The sequence below is a fragment of the Kogia breviceps genome, chromosome 16 (genome assembly GCF_026419965.1).
Source record: "Kogia breviceps isolate mKogBre1 chromosome 16, mKogBre1 haplotype 1, whole genome shotgun sequence".
In the NCBI taxonomy this organism is placed as follows: Eukaryota; Metazoa; Chordata; class Mammalia; order Artiodactyla; family Physeteridae; genus Kogia; species Kogia breviceps.
In genome coordinates this window covers 68,686,946-68,709,461 of record NC_081325.1, presented here as the reverse complement: position 1 = coordinate 68,709,461, position 22,516 = coordinate 68,686,946, and the positions used below count along the sequence as shown (strand labels likewise).

The 22,516-nt window shown below is 43.4% G+C and overlaps 1 protein-coding gene and 1 pseudogene across 13 annotated transcripts in view; both read right to left on the bottom strand.

The window, feature by feature from the left end:
* CLYBL (citramalyl-CoA lyase) overlaps positions 1-22,516 on the bottom strand; it is a 244,936-nt gene that overhangs the window by 117,197 nt on the left and 105,223 nt on the right. The gene's annotated exons all lie outside the window — the stretch shown is intronic.
* On the bottom strand, positions 1,207-20,892 carry LOC131743518 (CUE domain-containing protein 2 pseudogene; annotated as a pseudogene).

The following is a 22,516-nucleotide window of genomic DNA, read 5'->3' as shown; positions in this document are numbered from 1 at the left end:
GCCATGCAAAGGGGCTGGAGATCGAAACGCTAGGTACAGGTTTATAACCGCCTTATTTGAGCAATGATCAAACAATCTATGGATCGTGTTAAACCTTCAAGATCAGTATTTCCCACCTTGAGCTGATCTGTATTCTATTTTACACCTCTGCTGGTCAAACTTTTTTTTTTACTGTGGTAAAATACACGTAACATAAAATTTACCATTTTAACCATTTTTAAGCATACGATTCAGTGCCATGAAATATATCCCCACTGTTGTGTAACCATCACCACCATCCATCTCCAGAACTTTTCATCAACCTGCCCATTCCCTCTCCCCCCAGCCCCTGGAAACCACCATTCTATTGTACTATCTGTCCCTATGAATTTGAATGCCCTAGGTACCTCATGTAAGTGAGATCATACAGTATTTGTCCTTTTGTGACTGGCTTATTTCACTTAGCATAATGTCCACAAGGTTCATCCCTGTTATAGCATATGTGAGATTCTCCTTCCTTTTTAAAGGTTGAATGATACTCCGTTACATGTACGTACCACATTTTGTTTACCCATTCATCCACTGATGGATATGGATTATTTCCACCTTTTGACGATTGTGAATGATGCTGCTATGAACAAATATCTCTTCAAAACCCTGCTTTCAATTATTTTGGGCATATCCCAGAAGTGGAACTGCTGGATCATATGGTTTTTTGAGGGAAAAACCATACTTCTTTCTATAGTGGCTGTTTCACTTTACATTTCCACTCAAACATTATTTTAAAATATCTTCTGCTGCATTCAAGTCCAGTTACCACTAAAGGAGTGTTTTTGAAACAAACAAACAAAAAAGAATCATATTTTTGTGCCCTTGCCCTTTAGAAACTGCCTCCACAAATTCTAATAAATGTTGCTAAATTCCCATTTGTTTATAAACATACAAAATAATAAGAAAACAAATAAATCATTTTGAAATAATACATCAATAAATTGCATTAGGACACCACGCAGAAATGAGATGGCCCTTTTGTTTTGTTTGTTTGTTTTTCCTGGGGCTACCTCTCCTGTGACCAAGGCAGCGCCAAGAGGAGGTTAACACTGCGGAGCAAGGAAGTAGGGAAAGATGGGGGACAAGAGTGAGGGTGGGGCCTATGTGGGGATGTAGGGCTCCTGCGTCCCTCTGGGACCTGGGCCTAGACGGCTCGGGCAGAGTCTGGCGAGTGCCTCAGTGGAAGCGGTACTTTCTGGCTGGCTTGAGGTTGACGTATGTGGCCTTCACTTCCCCAACCTCAGGGTCCCGCACATCTTGGAATCGCTCCACTTTGGTGCTCACTACCTGGTTGTCGATGTACTGGATCAGCTTCTTGGGAGCCTCCTTAGGAGCCACAGGCTGGTGAATCTTCTGATCCTCTGCACTATCCACCATCATGTACTTCTGCAGGATGAAGGACTTCAGCTCATCCTTTTGGGGGCCTCTGAGGTGCCTGGGCAGGTCCTGGTTGGGGCCATCCCAGGCTGGAGGCCTCTCCTCCTTCCCCTCTACCAGCATCTGCACAGCTTCTTCCAAGTCCCCTTGAGCTCCGGCCAACACCCAACTGGGCCTGCTCCACCGCATAGGTAAGGAACACCTCCAGAAGTACGACCACCCCTGGCAGCAGCTCCTCCTCAGCGCCGGATGCCTCATCTTAGGTGTCCCTAGCAGCAGTCGGAGAAGACATCGTCTCTCCTTTGAACCGCTGCAGAGGCTCTGGGGAGATAGATACCTGACCTTGGACCTCAGAGTTCTGTGGTTGCAGGTTCTCTTTGTTCCTGGCACCACTCAACTGCCCTGAGAGCTTCTGCATCATTTCCCCTATCGTACCCCTTGGGATGTGGGCGAAGCCAGGCACACAGGCCTCCATCATCTCAGTGAAGGCCTCCATATCGAAATTCTCCTCCGATGGGCCTGAGGGGCCCAGGTCCTCAAGGACCCCGAGCACACAGAAGATGACCTCATCCAAGCCGCTGAGGTCAGCCTCTGGGAGGTGCGTCTGAACAAAGGTAAGGAGGGCTGCACCGGCAACCCTCTCCGGCTCCACGCTCTCTCCCCTTCTGCTCCGTCGGGCGCCGCCAGCAACCCGTCCCGCGTGGTGCAGCTCTCATCCCACAGCCCCACCAATGAGCGATATGGCCCTTTAAAAGTTCTTTTAAAGCAATTTTGACTCTAAGAGCTGATAAAGGTTGAAAATAAAAATTTCTCGCAGAAGATTATGCACAAATCCTGATTCTTAAAGGACTCCTCGAGTGGGGCTGTATCTTCAGCCCTCTGAGGGAGCTGGACGAGCATAGCTGTACTCTGTCGCTGCCTACCCTCTGTGCTGGGAATATAAATGTCGGGGAAAACTGAGTTCTCTGTTGTAAGGCCCGTGGTCTGACCTTGTATGACAATTTTGATGCTCATAGAAGAATCTGTGGGACTAGAATAAACAGCCCATTCATCGATCCTTTCCTATGTATAGTAAGTGACAGTAAAATTCACCTACAAATTCCAGCCACGCTTACGACTACTGATTAACTAGTTATTTACACCAGCATCTGTAATAATTGAGGCCTACGTATGTTCTCAGTTTGCTAAGTTCCCAACTGCCCAGAGAGATTCCTTCCCTATTTTGAAGAACTATGTTTCAGTTACTATGGCAACAGGGCAAGGAGAAGTGGGGAGCTTTCCATGGGCACAAGAGCAAAAGAACAGCTATTTGTCCTCCCACTGGCAGAACAGGGCCATTCGTGAGATTAGCATGTGGTGCAAACACAAACAAGCATGCAGCCCGCTTCAGAAAAGCCAAGACATTTTCAGGGCAAACTCTCACAAAGCAATTATATCACACCTTAATCAAGTGCTCCATTTTGTACTGAAAGGAAGAGATACTCTTTTGTGTCCAAAGCACACACACACAGGATAGCAGTTTGCGGTCCGCTGTGGATCCACTTCAAAGGAAGGAGTCAGGGCACAGGATAGGGAAGACCCATGGGCTGTGGGCCGGCCTTTCGGCCATTGTGGGGTGCCATGGAGAAGGAGGGATGCTGGTGAGGGACTTCCCTCCTGGCCTATACTTGCCACGGAAACCCCAGGAAAAGAGGTGAGTGTCAAATAAGGGGCAGATTTATCAGAAATAGAGAAAAAAGCAGAACCCTTATTTTTGCTCACTTTGGTAAAATTTGTGTAATGCTGTTTCAGTGCAGATCTCTTCCTCCTCAGACCACCAGAATACCAAAGGGCAAGAACGAGTGACCCAGTAATGGGACCCTTTTGTTCATACAGAATGAGAAAGCAAACATCCATATCAAAAATTACTCATTATCCTAAGTGACATAAGCCAGACACACAAGGACTAATACTGTACGATTCCACTTCCGTGAGGCACCTAGAGTAGTCAATTCATAGAGACAGGAAGTATTATAGAATGGTGGGGGCATGGGGGAGGGGAATTACTGTTTAGTGGGTACAGAGTTTCAGTTCGGGAAGATGAAAAAGTTCTGGAAATGGATGGTGGTGATGACTGCACAACAGTGAGAATGTACTTAATGCCACTGAACAATAAGCTTTAAATAGTTAAAATAGTAAATTGTATGTTATGTATATTTTACCACAGTGAAAAAACATTTAAAGTTAACAAATCTCTTTCCCTTGTTATATCCATGCTACTGTTTCATAAACACAAATGTACTGATCAATTTCAGTACGGATCATGCATTCAATAAACACCAAGTCCACCATGAGCTGGCCCTTAGGCCAAGGGTTGAGCAAACATGGACAAGAAGCCATGTGTCCAGCAGACCCTCGCTGGTCACTGAATCCACTTCTTTGGCCACAGAACTGTAGTTCTCCAGAAAGATGCATGCGTGGGGTAATTCCCAAGAACTGGAAAAACCCTGTACAACTGGGTGACCATTAATGGGTCCCGAAGAAGAAGAAGAGCGCAAGTTTTCCATGAAAACAGAGATCTACGTTTATATCTCGAACGGATTAGTCCTTATAAATTAATGTGGCCACAGCACCACTCTGCCCCGTGGCACTTGGGTGCTCGGTAGCACTTCTAAGGGCAACGCTGCCATTTTTCCGAAAGGCAGATGAAGAGGAGTTTGAGACAAGCTAAGGCTGAGTCAGCCAGCAGACGATAAGGAGGAAGACAAAGGCAGGGGTGAGGGTATTTGAGAGGAGGTGAGGGAGAGGAAGAGAATGAGGAAAAGAAAGGGAGGGACGAGAAAGGATGGGTCCTGAAGGAAAGCAGGCGTATAAGAAAGTGGGAGGGAAGGAAGGAAGGCAGAGGTGAGGGCCAAGAGGGAGAGTGGGGGATGGGACGAGAGGAGAGGAGCTTCGTTTTGCTGCAAAGCTCCTTGATTCCGGTTGAAGAGGGGATGACAATAGAGCATGTGCCTGCTAGTGGGCATTCACCATAATCCCACTTTCTTGCTCTACTTTTGGTGAGAAGAGGAGGAGCAGAGGTTTTATCTGAATGGAAAACTGGAGGGATTTTATCCCCCCCCCACCCCCGGAGTGACACTGAGGTCAAGAGGGAAACCTGCACTCCTTCACTGAACACGTTTAAGAACACAATGTGATTAGCACCTCTTCTGTTTCTGGGCTGCTTCAACCCGGGGCTCCTGGAAACACAAAGAAGTCTAAGGATGTTGTTTATCAACAGTTAACTGAGTTGATGTCGCTGAGAACTGCAGGAATAATGCTCAGGACCCTCTACCCAGAGTGATTTTTTTAAAAATAATTAATTAATTTTTGGCTGCGTTGGGTCTTCGTTGCTGGGCACGGGCTTTCTCTAGTTGTGCGAGCGGGGACCACCCCTCGTTGCAGTGTGCTGGCTTCTCAGTGCGGTGGCCTCTCTTGTTGCAGAGCACGGGCTCTAGGCGCGCGGGCTCAGTAGTTGTGGTTCGCGGGCTCTAGAGCGCAGGCTCAGTAGTTGTGGCGCACAGGCTTAGCTGCTCCGCGGCATGTGGGATCTTCCCGGACCAGGGATCAAACCCGTGTCCCCTGCACTGGCAAGCGGCGTCTTAACCACTGTGCCACCAGGGAAGTCCCCATAGCAATTTGATACATGCATTTCCCAGTGTTGGGAATGATGAGAGGAAGCACCTGTCAAGTGCAGAACATGGGAGCTTTTGGTAAATTGTAATTAAAACCTAAAGGACATGCCGGTCGACTTCTCTTAGCCTCTGTAGAGACGATTTGGGGTTTTGGATGGTTAAATTCTTTTTTTTTTTTTAATTCATTTTATTTACTTATTTATGGCTGTGTTGGGTCTTCGTTTCTGTGCGAGGGCTTTCTCTAGTTGTGGCGAGTGGGGGCCACTCTTCATCGCGGTGCGCGGGCCTCTCACTATCCCGGCCTCTCTTGTTGCGGAGCACAGGCTCCAGACGCGCAGGCTCAGTAATTGTGGCTCGCGGGCCCAGTTGCCCCGCGGCATGTGGGATCTTCCCAGACCAGGGCTCGAACCCGTGTCCCCTGCATCGGCAGGCGGACTCTCAACCACTGCGCCCCCAGGGAAGCCCTGGATGGTTAAATTCTGAGTGCAAGGAACCAACAGCTTACTTGTTCCACTCCTGGCCACAGCTGAGCACCCACAGCTGAGCCTTATGTTGGGACCGTTCACTGCTGGCGTCCCTGCCGAAGAAGATCTCATTCTAAAATGAGGTGCATAAAAGACAATATTTACTAGTTAATGTATTAAAACAGCCAATGGCGAGTACAGGAAATATTATCACCACAGGCCCACCAGAAAATTTCACACAAAAAAAGACCATTCACAAAAGTTCTCCATTTAGAGATTCCATTAGTACTGGGTTATCTTAGCTTAAAAAATAATAAATTTAAAGCTGAGATGACCAATTCCTGGCTTGAGCAGAACTTTAGAGGTAACTGAGCAAACGTGAACTAGAAAGACCAATTTCTCAACTTCTTTTTAAAGGTCCCGAAAGAAGACTGTCAACCTCTCAGATGTAACCATGGATTCTTTTACAGAGTCCTTCAAAAGCTCAAAGGCTGCTAAATGTGTCAAATTATGCATCTCCCCCATTTCCGGGCTCTTTGATATGAAAGTAATCATGGGAGAATTTTTTTTTCCTCCAGAAAAATGGATCTGTAATTTTGAGGAAAGTTCTCTCCACATCTTATTTATTTTATTTTTTTGGTAGCTGTCATGAAAATCATCTAGGTTAACGGAATCTTCGTTTTCTCCCTAGATTCTCTCATCTAGGTTAACGGAATCTTCGTTTTCTCCCTAGATTCTCTCAAAAATTCCTTTCAAGTGTCAATCGCAATGTGAGGCCAAAATGTTACACAGCTTAGAATTTTTATATTTTGTTAGCTATAGTCCTCTGATTACCCTGATACGTAGATTTGGGGAAATTTTAATACTGATCTCTCTCTAGCGCTGAATAATTTTTAGAAAAAACACAGTCTAATTGCCAGACCCATACCACACACACGAAAGCTGTGAATACAAGCTGTGATCACGAATCACGTGTATGTGGCTTTGACTGTGTGGGACCCACAATAAGATTAAGATTGTTTTTTTCCTTCTTAATTATCCAGAGCTAAGTGTGATGAAAATTAAAACTAAACATATGGATGTGATCATGAAGGCTTTCTCTAACATAGTGTTTTTTTTAAGGTATGTTTAATGTGCTACAGGCACTAACTCCTTTAAATATTTAAGGCAAGACTTCCTACAACTTCTAATTTTAGGGGAGCTTAAGATTTTTTTCTTATTCAATGCCACACTTAGCAATGCACCAGCCAAAGTGCAAAATAGCCTTTTTCCTTTATATTTAGTTCTAAAAAAACCCACTCTTACTGAATATGTATTGTTACTTAGTTTTCTGTGGAATGAACTGGTCAGACTCAGAGAGTAACACTTTTATTGTAAATACACAGGGAATAAAATGAAAAATTAAGAGGGGAATCCTTTCCACAAGCTGTATGTCCATGACAATCTGTTATGGTTTATTTTTGACTTGATTCAGGGTTTTCTATGATAATGGAAAGAGAGATGGAATAGGTTATACAGAGAACATGATAACCAGACAGTTTTTTGCATGTGTCTTTGTAATGTATTAACTAATTTTAAAAGCTAACTATCTGGAGTAACACCAATATTTGTCTTCCTTTGGTATGTGCAACTGATATGCTAAGAAATAGGTGGCTTGGAAGTCTGTTGGGTGACAAGACTTGAGATTGAAAAGTTGTTGTAGGTTATCATGGTACCATATGGACAATCTCCAAATGGTCCTTCCTCTGACTCTGGTTTCAGAAATGCAAACAGGGGACAGAGGAACTCTGAGCTACAAATTAGGAGGCCTGAAACATCCATCCGTAGATAGAGTGACGTTGGATTTCAACTTCTGCCTGCCTGGCACATTTATTTCCCTGGCACCCTGGTTCCATGCTTCCGTCTTACATGTCCTTTTTTTCCACTCCCATTTGCGCCTCCCAGATCCCTCACTGACTCCACATTTAGCTGAGCTCACATTTCTTTGCTAACCCCAAACTCCTAGATGCACTTCCAGGGGGAATTCAACTGCCACCCATCACTCTAAATTGGTCCTTTGCCCTGACGGTCACTTCCGTCTTCCTCCTGGCTCTGCTCACTTAGCTAAGGTTAGGCTGGGGGGCTCAGCAGAGTGCTGACTATCCATATTGGCCAACCAGCTCCCAGTTAGTTTGTATTTGACTAAGTTACCCTTGCCAGGTCTCTGTGACTACAGTACAAGTGCTGAATACAAGAGCATCTATTTTGGTTCAAAAACCAAATAACAGAGCAAACTTTGTAGTAGTTCTCCATGGCATCCAGCGTTTTAAAGAAAACAGAGCAAAGGTGCAAAACCTAAGAACTCACTTCATCTCATTCCCAGCAAGATCAGTAGACTGCAATAACAGCCCAAAGGCAGGAAAAAACCATAGGATATTAAATTACAAAATACCAACATTTACATAGTAATTCCCACTAATTAAGAAAGAAAGATATAAGTTGTTTGTTATAAACATCACCAGGTCTTGAGCAAACACCAAGAGCTCACCACAGAGCCAAACCAAGCATTTGTCTAATCAGAGCCACTTTCCAAAGCGTTTTATTGGTACAGCTGCAGAGCGCACATTTTATCACACATGCTAATAATCCCAGTTATGGTGCCTACATTTTAATCATTTGTTCTGGGCTTGTTTCTCAAACAATTAGTGCTAATGAATGGTCAGAATACCTCGGATCATATATGTCTAATTGCAGTCAAGAGCAGTTCTCCTCTGCATGTACATTTCAATTTACCTCTGGGGATAATGTTTGTTAATTGTATTTCTTTATATGCAAGCTAAGAAAAAGGCAGCTCAGGCAAAAAGGGACTAAGTGTTCTCCTCTTTCCCTTTGTTCCCACAAGAAGCTAAAGTCACTTCAAGAGGCACTTAATCCCATCATCTGCGGTTACAATTGCCTTGCAGCATCAATCAAAAAGAATCTGAAGTAAAATGATGCAGCTATATTGTGTAATTAAAAGCAATTCAGGTAGTTATTGCTTGGGGCCCTTTATGGGTCCAAATACTTAAAATGGCCCTGCAGGGATCCTAAAACACTGTAGTGTTTTAAATTTGGTCAGTAATAATATCTGGAGGAAAGGAAAGAATATGCAAAAAAAACAAAAACAAAAAAAACCCAAAAGACCTCAAACAACAAAAAAAGCCCACTAGCCTCTCCTAGTGCGAATTATAAAGCAAAAGACCAGGGAGAGCAAAAGCCTGAAGTGAAAAAACCCATGACTCGCAACTACACAGTGAAATAAACGTAGAAAAAAGGGAAGGAGAAAAAGAAAACAATTGATGTTTTCCAAATTCAACAGTCCCTGTCCCAATCCAACTTTTGCACTTAAGAAAAAAGAGTGTCAAAATGTTGGCTGGGTCTCTTCAACCTGAAATGAAACAGCCCTGTACGACCTATATTATAAAAAATAGAGGCTGTGTGAAAATCCAAACTTATTAAGAAAATAAAGTAAATTTATGGTATGTTTAATGCCACAGTTACTTATAAAGGCAAGATGTGAAAAGTACCTTTTAAAAGTTTGGCACAGATTTTTTTAAAGTGATTTACTTAGATCATTTTTTAAAATTAAATGCTTTGGCTTTTAAGGCTTCATATATGGCTTTTTAAGCCAACAAGAGTTTAGCACAGTATTTTCTGTTGTGTGCTTTTAACAAAGAGCCATCATTGACAAGAGGCTGGGAAAATGCGTAATTCTCTGGTTTTGATTCTTGGCTAAAATATTTTTAAGTAAAAACACAACTCCTCAACAGATGTAAGACTAGATGTTAAAATAACAATGTGTGTTTAAGTTTTATCATCAATTCCCCTTTTATAATAAAAACGGGAAAGAAGGCTTCCTGTTGATTTACGAAAGGATTTCAGGGAAAAATGCTAAGCGTGTGCCAGAGTGAGCTATTGGATATTAGGGAAATTTTTATGAAAGACACAAGTTTACTGCCAGGATAAGGTGCATTCTGGAAGCAGATGACTAGTGAAAATACTCCATATCACTAGAACACAGCACTTCCCAGCAGCCTCTATAAATACTCTCTAAAACACAGCTTAGTGGCAAATGTTAATTGTGGCCTGAAATCACAAAATGACTGTCAGGTGAGATAGCCAACAACAGTTCATTTAAACACAGAATTGACCTCATTTTCCACACAAATATTCTAATATTCTAGTAATTTAAGTGAGTGCAAAAGGCTACAGCTGAAAAAATGCAAAAGTACTCCCTCAAAGTTTAACCTTATACGAACTACTGATGCAAAACGGCAGAATGGAGCCAATCATGTTCATTCTTTAACAGAACCAAACTTTAAAAAAATCTGTCATTTAAAAAAAATCTGCTGACCATGCTTCTTCTTCCATTATATTGATCATAGTGTTAGGGATACTCTATACGCTCAAGCAGTTTTGTGTCGTAAGTACTTCCTATAAACTTAAACCTATTTATTACTATTCAGCGCCCAGTCTTCAAGCATCCGTTCAAAATCGTTACCCTCAGTGGGTGGGGAGTGGGGTCTGACACCCCCCACTGCAGTATTCTTATCACCCTTACCTTCTAGCTGCACCTGTGAGGCGTCACACTCCGTGGGACTAAGAAGAGCAAGTGGGTGACAGGAGCGCCCCGGGATTACCTGAGCTTGACTCCCTGTCTCTCCACCACCACCAAAGTGCCCAGATAATGTACTTCAGAATCAGGTACCGGTGCTTCTTTGCCACGACTGTGCTGCCCTACCTGAAGGCCAGCTACCAAGCTGAAAAAAACCCTCTATTTTGGATCCACCAAAGTATCTGCTCACGTCCTACAGTTTTTATTTCACTAGCCTTTGGATTTAGATAGGCAGGTACTTATTCTTAGGGAAAGGAAGTGTAAACTTTTAACAAGAGACATTTTAGGAATACCCAAAACTGCACTAAGTAAGAAGGAGAAAAAGCGATCAATGATAATGAATTGCAGGCAAAAGTCTGTACTGCGATCTGTCTCCTGTAACAATTCCCAGACAGGTGCTTATCAACATCATCTTTCTTTCCTCCCACGCCCCGGGTCTCCTCACCGCTCCCCTGTCCCCGATGCTCCCCTGGCACTCCCTGCGGATGGTGCCCAGCACTCGCTGCCAGGAGCAGCCCGACAACCGGCCCCTTCAAGTCCTGCCACTGATCCAGCTGTGTGCGTGCTGGCTAAATGCTGCCAGGTCAAGCCCGAGAACAGGACTTGAAAATTCAGCGCTAATTACTGATTACAATCTGTGTCTCAAGCAGCCAGAGCCTCTGGGAAGTTGTCTACATGCGACCTGTCTCTGAATCAAAAATCTCAGTTTGAGAGATGCAGAATCTATACCTGAGGACTCTCCAGCTCGTTAAGTTATAATATGGGCGTCAAGTCATTCATGATACCTTCTCCCCAAGCATATGACTAAGGCAAGCCCAGAACGTGGCATGTAAAAGACAGATGCAGAGGGGAAAGGATCCAACAGAACCCACGTAGCCACAAATCTTGCAAACACCAGCCCCGCAACATGATGCTCAGATGGCGATTTTCTTGAGATGACTTGGGACCCTTTGAACTCAATGAAGGAGTGAGTAGCGGCTTAAGGGAACATGCTCACAGGCGTCCTCAGTCCTCAAAGAGCCAGAGCCAGCTTGTCGTGAGAACCTTGAACTTCTCAGGATCCATGCCCGTTGTGTATTTACCACTAAGCTCCCAAAGGCAGATGTACTAGAGTCAGAGAAAGTGATTTCATGAATATATTTATATGACATAAAGAATCCAAAAAACGTTGATGCGAGAGAATGCTAAGATACCGATTTATTTCCCTGGGCTCACCAGCGCTTCTTGGCATAAATTCGAATCATCTGGAAACAGGCTGGGGCGCAAGGCAGCTAGTTGTGCTCTGGAGTACATGGCTCGTTTTCCTTTCTTCAGAGCCTATGTGCAGATATGCTTGTCCCTGACCAAGTTTACATAAATAGAGTTCTTCCCAGGGCATGAAAATTAGAACAGAATTAATTGCTCTGAATCATCATGCAGAATTCTAAAGGGATTTCTATTCTCACAGTGACATCACAATGCTAGGTTTCCAGACGCTGCCGAAGAGTTGAGTGTGATTTTGCCTCTAACCCATCACGGGGGCCCTTCTGCAGCTGGTGGGCACCACACGGGCTTTCTGATATGTGTCCAAAGCAAGGATTCTGAGCAAGAGAGGCTTTTCAGGGGACACTTTGGTGCTAGGTGGAGTCCCAAGACAGTAGGCAAAACCTGAACTGTCAATTTGAGCCTGGCCTGAATTGGCCAACACACGTCAAACACCACAGGGCCTTTATGAAAATTTAACTTCAAATATGTTTCTTTCCTCCCCTCATTTCCTTCTTTCAAGTACTTAGTTCATAAGGTGTGTCTGTTATGTGTTTATCTGAAAACGAAACCGCTTTTAAAGGGCTCAGTTGTTTTACAACAAGAACCCTGAAAACAGAAGATAAAAATTTCAGTATGAACCCATTCTACAGAATACCATTATTCGATGACTTATTTAAATTATTTGCTGATTACTCAATCTAAATACAATTTAAAAAATAGAAGTGATTGTATGTTTTAAAATTTTGGTAACTTCAAATGGTAATTTTTCTCTTTTTAAGAATTAAATGAAATCACAGTGTTAGCTTCCCAAAACAAACAATTCCTGTATTTAAAAAAAAAACGTACTGAGCTCCATGTCAGGTGTTCCTTCCACTCAAAGTGAACAATCTTGTAAGTCAAAACTTTTGGATAGGGCTTCCCTGGTGGCGCAGTGGTTGAGAATCCGCCTGCCGATGCAGGGGACACGGGTTCGTGCCCCGGTCCGGGAAGATCCCACATGCCGCGGAGTGGCTGGGCCCGTGAGCCATGGCCGCTGAGCCTGCGCGTCCGGAGCCTGTGCTCCGCAATGGGAGAGGCCACAACAGTGAGAGGCCCGCGTATCACAAAAAAAAAAAAAACCACTTTTGGATACCTTAAGTTTTCGTTTTTTCTGTGTACAACGAGACAGCCAGCAAATCTCCTTAGTCTGTTTCTGAATCTGGGTCTGTGGGTCTGAATCTCTGGGTCTGTTTAGTTGGCAATAAGAACTTGGCCCTTTGCTTAATTTCCAAAATATACAACAGCTCATACGGCTCAGTATCAAAAAAATCAAGCAACGCAATTGAAAAATGGGCAGAAGACCTAAATAGACGTTTCTCCAAAGAAGAAATACAGATGGCCAACAGACACATGAAAAGATGCTCAACATCCCTAATTATTAGAGAAATGCAAATCAAAACTACAATGAGGTGTCACCTCACAGGTCAGAATGGCCATCATCAAAAAGTCTACAGATAATAAATGGTGGAGAGGGTATGGAGAAAGGGAACCCTCCTACTCTGTTGGTGGGAATGTAAATTGGTACAACCACTATGGAAAACAGCATGGAGATTCCTTAAAAAACTAAAAATAGAGTTACCATATGATGCGGCAATCTCACTCCTGGGTATATATCTGGAGAAAACTCTAATTCAAAAAGATACATGTATCACAATGTTCATGGCAGCACTATTTACAATAGTCAGGACATGGAAGCAACCTAAATGTCCATCAACAGGTGAATGGATAAAGGAGATGTGGTACGTATATACAATGGAATATTAGCCATAAAAAAGAACAACATAATGCCATTTGCAACATTGATGGACCTAGAGATTACCAAGCTAAGTAAAGTAAGTCAGAGACAAATATCATATGATATCACTCATATGTGGAATCTAAAAAAAAATGATACAAATGAACTTATTGACAAAACAGAAACAGACTCACAGACATAGAAAACAAATTTATGATTACCAAAGGGGAAGGCGGGAGGGGAGGGATAAATAAGGAGTATGGGATTAATAGATAACACACCACTATACATAAAATAAACAACAAGGATTTATTATATAGCACATGGAACTATATTCAGTATCTTGTAATAAACTAAAATGGAAAAGAATCTGGAAAATACACACACACACACACACACACACACACACACCTGAATCACTTTGCAGTACAACAGAAACTAACACTAGCGTCGTAAGTCAACTATACTTCAATAAACAATAAAAAAGAACTCGCCCTTTGGCTTGTGGACACTAATACAAGTTGATTAGCATCCAGCAAGGCCTGCAGTGGGGCCACACTCATGGGTGTGGGCCACCTTGCTTACTATCTTCCTTCCTGGTTAATTGTAGGCACCATCTGAGTCATCATCACTGGGTTTCTCAATGGCCAAGAAACCCTTACATTTGTTCCTTTTCTCAGATAAATTCTTCTAACAACCATCTGCCCTACACCATACCACAGGCATAATCTGTCCCCTGCAAGCTGAAAAATAGCTTACTCTACAAGCCTACTAAATAGAAAATGCACCAAAAATAGGCTGTGATCAATACAAATAAGTACAAGGAAGACTGCTCCAGAAATAATTTCAATTTTATACAATTGATTTGTTCTTTCAAGGATCCCTTAATTTACTCAATCCCTAATTGAGTTGTTACATGAATCAGGAAGGATTAACTATGAAGATAAAGGCAGATATTTCAATCAGGGAATACCCGCGATGGTTTAATTACAGAATTTTTGCATCTCACTTACAGAACATTGCTGCTTAAGTATGGCAAGGCATTTATTTAAAATGTCCCAGAGGCAATTAAGCCCTAGATTAACAATAAAATTTTCTTACTTAACTTCATTCTCAATTACCATGAAGCTCATTTCTCATTGCCTGGAACTTCCAGCACGTGGTACTCATGGCTTTAACTTGCATGTGATTCCTCATAAGCCACCTAAAAAGGTTAGAAGGAACTGAGGTTCACAGGAACTAGCCTTTTCTAAAAGTTCGAAGCCTTACTTGTTTTGAAGTTTGCTCACTCATCTCCTTCAGTTCGCAGCCTAGCCACATCCATGTAATGTGTGATGACTCCACTCCAAGTTATGGGAGGAACAAGGGGATGTGGTGACCAGGACACAATTCTTAACTCTGAGAGTTTAGTTTTTCTTGAACTCAGAGCAGACCTGGATCTGGTGACACCTTAAGTGTGTCACTTAACCTCTCAGTCTCAGATTTAGATTCTGAGTTGGATGTAATAATAGGATTGTTGTGAGAAGTCTAACGAAATGATGCACGTGACACACCTGATAAAGTGCCTTGCACACAGGAAGTCCAATCAATAATAGCTCCTGGGCTTCCCTGGTGGTGCAGTGGTTGAGAGTCCGCCTGCCGATGCAGGGGACGCGGGTTCGTGCCCCGGTCCGGGAGGATCCCACATGCCGCGGAGCGGCTGGGCCCGTGAGCCAGGGCCGCTGCTGCGCGACGGGAGAGGCCACAACAGTGAGAGGCCCGCGTACCACAAAAAAAAAAAAAAAAAGCTCCTACTATTAAGCATAGGACACCCCTCTTCCTCTTCCCGGACCTCTGTGAGCTAGTCAGGTGGGTCTGGAACAGAGGGTCGCCTAGGATTCACACACCCACACAGACAGATGGTGGGAGGCACTCTGTCACACCCAGGAAACACACCTACCAAGGGGACTGGGGAGCCCGCTTCCATGCTAAGGGTCGGCACCATAGAAAATAAAGAAGTCAGATTTATGTCTCCTCTCTGATGCCCCCTAAGTCTTCACAATTTAAAAGCTGGATAAGCGATCTACACATTTTGACTTATCTGTGAATCTGTCATCAGCTCTACAAGAGTGTTTCATGATTATCTATGTACATTAATCTACGTCTGAAAAGACAGAAGAATCAAAAGGGTTTTGCCTTTCATTTTATTTTAACATTAGACAAATTTTTATTCAGTATTTCACTGATTCAACAAATAGATATTGGACATGGAAGCCAGGCAGGGATATCCAAATGGGGAGGAGAGAATCAGCCTTTGGGGAAGTTGAGGTCTAGCTGGGGAGACTGGGGTCTCTAAGGCAAGAGGGCAAATTCTTAACTCTAGTTGGAAAACAGTGGGAGGGGCAATTCTGAGAAGGCTTCTCAGAGGTGGTGACAACAGATGGGGCCTTGGAAGGAGGAGGACAAACTCCAGAGGCAAAAAGTGCATTGTGGACGCAGTATAATGAGGAAGATTGAGACCATCTCCTCAAGTATCACCAGTGATTTTCTTTCTTTGCAAATGCCATGCCTACCTCTAATTCTTATCTGTTGCCCTCCTGCATGTGGGGGATTTCCAGGTATAAACACCAGCTATTTGAAATACCAAGACAATGTCCTTTTTCCAATGCTGTACTCTGTCACAGATGGTGACCAAAACAGTGACACTCAATATCCTAAAATTTTCTGACCTAAAAAAACCTGCCAGACTTCCCTGGTGGCGCAGTGGTTAAGAATCCACCTGCCAATGCAGGGGACACGGGTTCAAGCCCTGGTCTGGGAAGATCTCACATGCCGCGGAGCAACTAAGCCTGTGCGCCACAACTACTGAGCCTGCACTCTAGAGCCTGCGAGCCACAACTACTGAGCCCGCGTGCCACAACTACTGAAGCCATGCGCCTAGAGCTTGTGCTCTGCAACAAGAGAAGCCACCGCAATGAGAAGCCCGCGCACCGCAACAAAGAGTAGCCCCCGCTCGCCACAACTAGAGAAAACCCGTGCGCCGCAATGAAGACCCAACGCAGCCAAAAATAAATTTATATTAAAAAAACTCCCTTTTTTACTCTTCAGTAACATTTATTTATGCTTTTAAAATCATCTTTGAAATATATAAGACTTAAGTAATAATTATTCTTAAGTAGATAGGGTGTTCCTTTAAAATCAGAATCATGTTGAAAGGAGATACAATCAGATTATATTTTGCATTATCTGAAGCTTACGAGAGCATTATTTAGGGACTTGCAGTATACAAGGGACAGTATGTCTGTCCACAGATACAAAATGTTAAAATGAAAGGCACCAGGACTCATACACACTAAGGCAAACAAACTTAAGTTCTCAATGGTAGTCTTTGTTCTTTTTTTTTCTTTTTAAAATCTATTGAGTCCTTTACTTGCATTATCGCACTTAATCCTTCCCAAAATCCTACAAAATAAGTACTATTATTGCCATCTATTTTATATCAGGCAACACAGGTTTATTTTATTCTGTAACCTTAAATTTTCAAACAGGCAGCAACTGACACTATTATGCCACATTTCACAACTGATACCAGTTTTTTCAGGGCACTGCACAAGCCAAAGAATATTAACTCCATCCATATTGGCTTCAAGCTTAAAAAAGAAAATTGAAATAGAGATTTAGGCAAACGACAGTAAAGATGCCTTTTTTTTCTCTTCAAAATTTTCTTTACATGACAGTTTAAACAGGACTCAGCAAACTTTATCTGAAAAGGCCAGATAGTAAATTATTTCAGACTGAGCTGAGAGACAAAGTCAAGGATATTATACAGGGACTTGTGTAACAAGAGGGAACACAAATTTCCACATACTTGGTAATGACAAAATTCAAAATTAAATTGCGTACAATTTTTCTGTAATAGCTCTACTCACGAGAAGAACAGCACTCCTTTTGGGGGGATAGCATCTCGCTTAATTAGAGTTCAAAGGTAATGTTCCCTATTCTCAATTCATTCATCTGGAAAAACCATTCTTAGTTCGAGAGCTGCACAAAAATAGGTGGCAGGCAGAATTTGGCCCTGGGACCCTGGTTTAGAATATTTCTCTAAGGCTTGAGCCACAGACAAGTTCATTTACCCTGGAGACCCAGAGTTTCACAGACACAGGGCCCAAGTCACAGAGAAGTACCCATCTTTGAATCACAGGCCAGTGTACTAGTCCTGATTATTATTCAGAGACATCAACAAGTAGAAAGCTTCCAGGGCTCCTGGCTCCCTTCCCATGGGATTCTCATTTTTTTATATCACTTGTTAACTTGGGAGGTTTGAAGTCGCTGCCACACCTACTAGTTTGTGCTGAACTAAAGAAAAGTCAGTTTGGTGTAAATCACGAAAAGCAACTGTATATTCTCCTCTATTTGTGGCATTAAAAAAAAAATCTCAGTTTCTCTTATTCCCCTTATCCTGACACCAATAAATTTCTTTTTTGGCAAAGTTTTAACAGATCAGTTTTGTGTTCCTAAGTATATCCAGCATGTCACCCTTCTTTTAAATATAAAACCCAGAAACTTAGTCTTCTGTGGGCTCCCTGCTCTTTGTGAGACCACTGGGTAGGGGTAGGGGAGGACAGGGGAAAGAGGTGAGGAAGGAAGATACTGGCTCACAAAAGTCCAGAGAGTATTTGACTAAAAAATATAGAGCGGGATGGAAGAAATGAATCAGAAATCCCACAAACAGAGGAGGTTATTTTTTTCTTTTAAAAGATTAAGGATTGCAGGTTTTCATGCTTACTGAGATGGAACAAGAAAATATTTCAACCTCTTGGCCTCATTCAGTTTGGGTATGAACAAAATAAAGGCCAGGCACATTCAAAACATCCATTATACTTTTCTTCTTCCCTTTAAGATGATGAGACAACTGGTGAGAGATTTGGGATTATACTCCACACAGTAAACGATCATGGGGAAGAAAAGTGGGAAGCACACCCAAAACTCAAAGGGAAAAAAACAAAAAAACGAAAAAACAAAAACTCAAAGGGATCCGGAACTGGTACAGCTCTTCCCTGCCTTTCACGGTGACAGACATTCTAGGTAAAGCTTCCTTGCCATTGTGAGTTAAACTCCAGTTCTAGCATCAAGCCGGACACTCTGATTCCAGTTGCTCAGAACGAACAGGGAAGTGCACACAGCTATTTTATACAAGTGTCCAAAGGAGCATGAGCCATTTCTTTTGAGGAGAGGAACCATATTTTCCAAATTAGTCCAACTTGTGGTTGACGGGCTGAGCGCCCATTTATCTTCAGCTATAAGGAACGCGGGCTCCTGATGACTAATCACGCCTTCCAGGAAGCAGTTCACCACTACTGCGCCTGCGCACTGCGGGTGCACAAGATAAAACGCAAGGGAAATAGACAAATGAGGAGAGGGAGGAAGCGAAGGCAGTTATTTTGACAATAAAGTGGAAAGGGTTTCAAGGATTCAAATTACAACAGGGTCCTTCAATTCAGCCTGAGCAGCCCTCCTTGTCTACACAGGTAAGTCTGTTGATCTGCCTGTTAGCGCCAACTCCCCAGTGATTAAAATGTCTTCAAGATCTCCTCTTCTTTAACCATCCCTACTGCACAGGGACATCACTGGGACTCCAAGATCTTAAAAAAATAATCTAAATAACTGGTCACAATGAGAAGGAAGAACAGGAGGTAATATTTGAGAGGGGGAAACAGAGACAGAGAACTGACTCTAAGAATCATGATTTTAGGGAGTCGTGATTGTAGGAAGTACTCTTTTTGCTGACCCTGGCACTATACCTTGTACATAATGCATGCTAATTAAACACATAAATGAGTAATAAAAGAATGCAGAAGCCAAAAATCTTAAACTAGCTTTATATAAATATCTGTTCCTTAATCATGTAGTACTGATAATAATTATTTATAAAGAATTTTAAAAATTAGAAGAGCAAGTAGAATCACACTGCTTACTTACCAACCAGTATACTGCATTAGCCATGAAAATGAAAACAGTGACACAGTCAGGAAATTGCCAAGGAAGTCGATGTATTAATATTTTTAAATATCTTTGAGTGAAGTATAAAGTTGTCCTGTAGAAACTGAAGGTGGGGTGCAGGTAAAGAATGCCTCTTTTACTACACACTGTGTTTTTATATTTTAGCTCTATTTTTAAGCTCTCAAGATATTTATAGCACTTATTTAATGGCTATGTTCTCAGAGATCAAGAAAGGGGGTACAGGTTTTATTTAAAACTTACTTAAAATAGCAAAATTACAAAACAGTGACTCATTATCATAATCCTCCTGTGGACACAGATTAAAATACACAGGAAACCGATTTCTCCCTGAAAAGTGAAAAAAGAAAAGACCTCTTTAAGATGCTGCTATATAATGCCAAAATCCTGAAAACAATTTGGTCTGAAAGATGTAGGCGTCTTTACATAATATACTGCATCCAGAACACAGGAAAAAGAAAAAAAGAAAACGAATATATACTACCAACAAAAATAAAGCCCCCACAGAATATACTGCAAAAGTCCAAAGCTTCTGATACTATTCATGCAAGTATACCTATACTTCCTGTGTTTGAAAATGTGTCAACCCCTTAGCCTCCAATGCAGAAGTGACAGTTTTACTAAAGAATTGAGTACAGATTCCTGAAATGCTAAAGCAATGTGACACCGTTTTGCTGTGGAGCATGTTATTCCGTTTCCTTCTTAGCTAGAAAACAAAGAAGTGGGAAGTGGCATCACAGGCCTTCTGACTATCAGGAGAGACCCCTAGGCTTCCCCCTCGCCATCATGCAGTATGGCCACTGTCCACGTTTTCCCACACTCTATACGTTAAATGCGGCCATTAGAACTCTCCTGCTAACCTTCCCCCACCTCACAACCTGTACCTTCTCCCACTTCTGAAACCAGTACATGGCCTTCTCCATCACCCACCACACTGCAAATTGCAATATTTCTGTTCTTTCAGTGGAATCATCAGTGGTTTGATGCTCTGAGGCACTCTTTCTTTTCAAAAGCAAGCTAGAGAGTCATTTATTCTGCTTTTAGGCTTTTTATTTAAGTAAAGAAATTAAAGTCACCTTCAGCTTAGAAGCAAGGTTTGCTAGCCCTATTTTGACCATGCCAATCCTTATAACTTTTCCGCCCATGTTTACATTTCTTTATAGAGTGCAAGCTGCCTACACTGACAAAGTACAGAGTAGAACACCCTCAGCGCCCCTCCCTGAAGCCCTCCTAGTGAAGCTCTGCCTAGGGCTCCCGGGGGCCCCCCTCACAGACGGGCTGGGCTGCCTCCCTTCCAGCCGCGGGTTCCGTGGTCCTCGCCACTGTGGTGTCCGCCCCAGGCGTCCCGCAGAGTCACCTTGGGCTGCTTTGCTGCTCTCTCCAGGGCCTCTGGGGCCCCAGCCCGGCCGGCCGCCCTGAACACCACCGCTCAGAGGCGGCCCCGGGCCTGAGTCTCACTGTGTCTCCACCTGGAGATGGACCCAGCCGGCCCCTCCTCTCGGGCCTAGCTTGGCCTGTCCTGAGGAAAGGCGAAGAGCAAGCACTTGAGGTGGCAGTCCCAGTTCTCACTAGCGAAGAGGTCAGCGCGGCACCACATGCTTTCTGCCCAGACTCGGCCAGTGCTGGGGCCGCCCCCACTAAGGCCCACTTTCTGGGCCTCCCGCCTGCCACTGGGCTTGCCGCGCCATCCTTGCACTTGTAGGCTGTGGTGGTGATCATTTCGACCACACCGGCTAGTCAGATTTTAAAAGGCAAACTCAGATGTCGAATGAAGTCCGTTAACACAGGAACGTAAGGCCTCAGCCGCCCAACTGAGAGGCTGGCTTCCTGAGCATCTTCAGGTGCACCTTGAGATCCACAGCTACAGTGACAAGCCCTTGGAAAGATGGGGCCCTAAAGCACCTGTCACCCTCCAGCCAGTGGTCAGTCTCTTAACGGCACTAACAATAGTAACACAGCACTGGTTGGGGGTGGGGAGTTGGGACGGTCACACCCTTGAAACTCTCAAGTACAGGCTGAAAGTGGCCCAGGATGTGGTGCTCCTCTTTCTTTCTTCCTAAACTTTATTCACACAAGAAAATCTCATTTTGCTAATTGACAGAGAAAGAAAAAGAATCTTTCAGTGGCTCTTCAGTACCTCACCAATGGGCCAATGGCCACCCGTACTGTCTCTGGTCCCCTCTGGAGGAGGGAAGGAGTGAAGTACCCTCTGGCCCCTCTTTCCCCTCTTCCCATTTATGTACATTTCCAAAGCCCATCAAACTCTGAAGATATTCAGCCCCCAAAAGACCTAGGTGTCCAAAAGTACACACCTTACCAGCTGAAATTATGCCTCAGAGACACAGATGGCAAGCACCACCGACCACCACTTCCCGTGTCCTCTCCTTACGCCTAATTGACACTCAAGCAGATGACTGATAGAGGAGTCCAATCTAAAAGGTCGTAGAAGACAGGTTTAGGAACTGACTTGGAAGTAGAGGCCCTTTTGTCTAAGATCCCATATACACCATCTCCACAGAAACAGCTGAGTACATTTGCTAGTCACCGACAGTGTATAAGGCACACCGCAGCACGCACGCACACCGCAGCACGCACACCGCAGCACGCACGCACACCGCAGCACACACGCACACCGCAGCACGCACGCACGCACACCGCAGCACGCAGGCACACCCTCCCCCACTTAGGGCTCACATGCTGGAAACACAAGAGACATCAGGCAGAAGCACTCTTTTCAGCGCTACCTGTTTTGAGCTTATGATGAAAGAGAACAATTGGATGGTCCTTGACATTATGCTTTCTCAAGCTCTAAAGCAGCAAGGCCCCGTAGAACTTCCAGAACATAATTATGCAGAAAGTTTTCAGCATTACAAAGCAGAAGCAACAACTGTCTTGGACATTTCAAAAAACTGCTGTTTTAAATCAAGTATTAAGAAAGACCCAAATTATACTGAATGGGTTTTTAGGAATACTCACCAAACACAGTAAAAGCGGTATAATGGGATCTGTAAGATTACTTCTAACATTCTCTGTAAATAAAGACCAAAGGTATCATTTTCTGTGAGATCTATTATAAGGTAAAAGGACAATTTTCTTCAGCTAGCATTTTGTATAGTTGGCCGTGGGAGAGAAAACTAGGGATTTTTTAAGCCCAGATCTGTCACTTGCCTATGTTTCAAAGGAAATGGTTCATTTGCTAGGTGGCCTACTCTTGCTACTTTCTGGATCCTAGATCTGACCTGAGGATGGTTTGGCAGAGGCTGAAATGTGCTTCTGTTCATCCTTTTTTCACTTGGTATCAGAAGACAAGGTGCCCAGATGACCACAATCCTCCGATTTTATT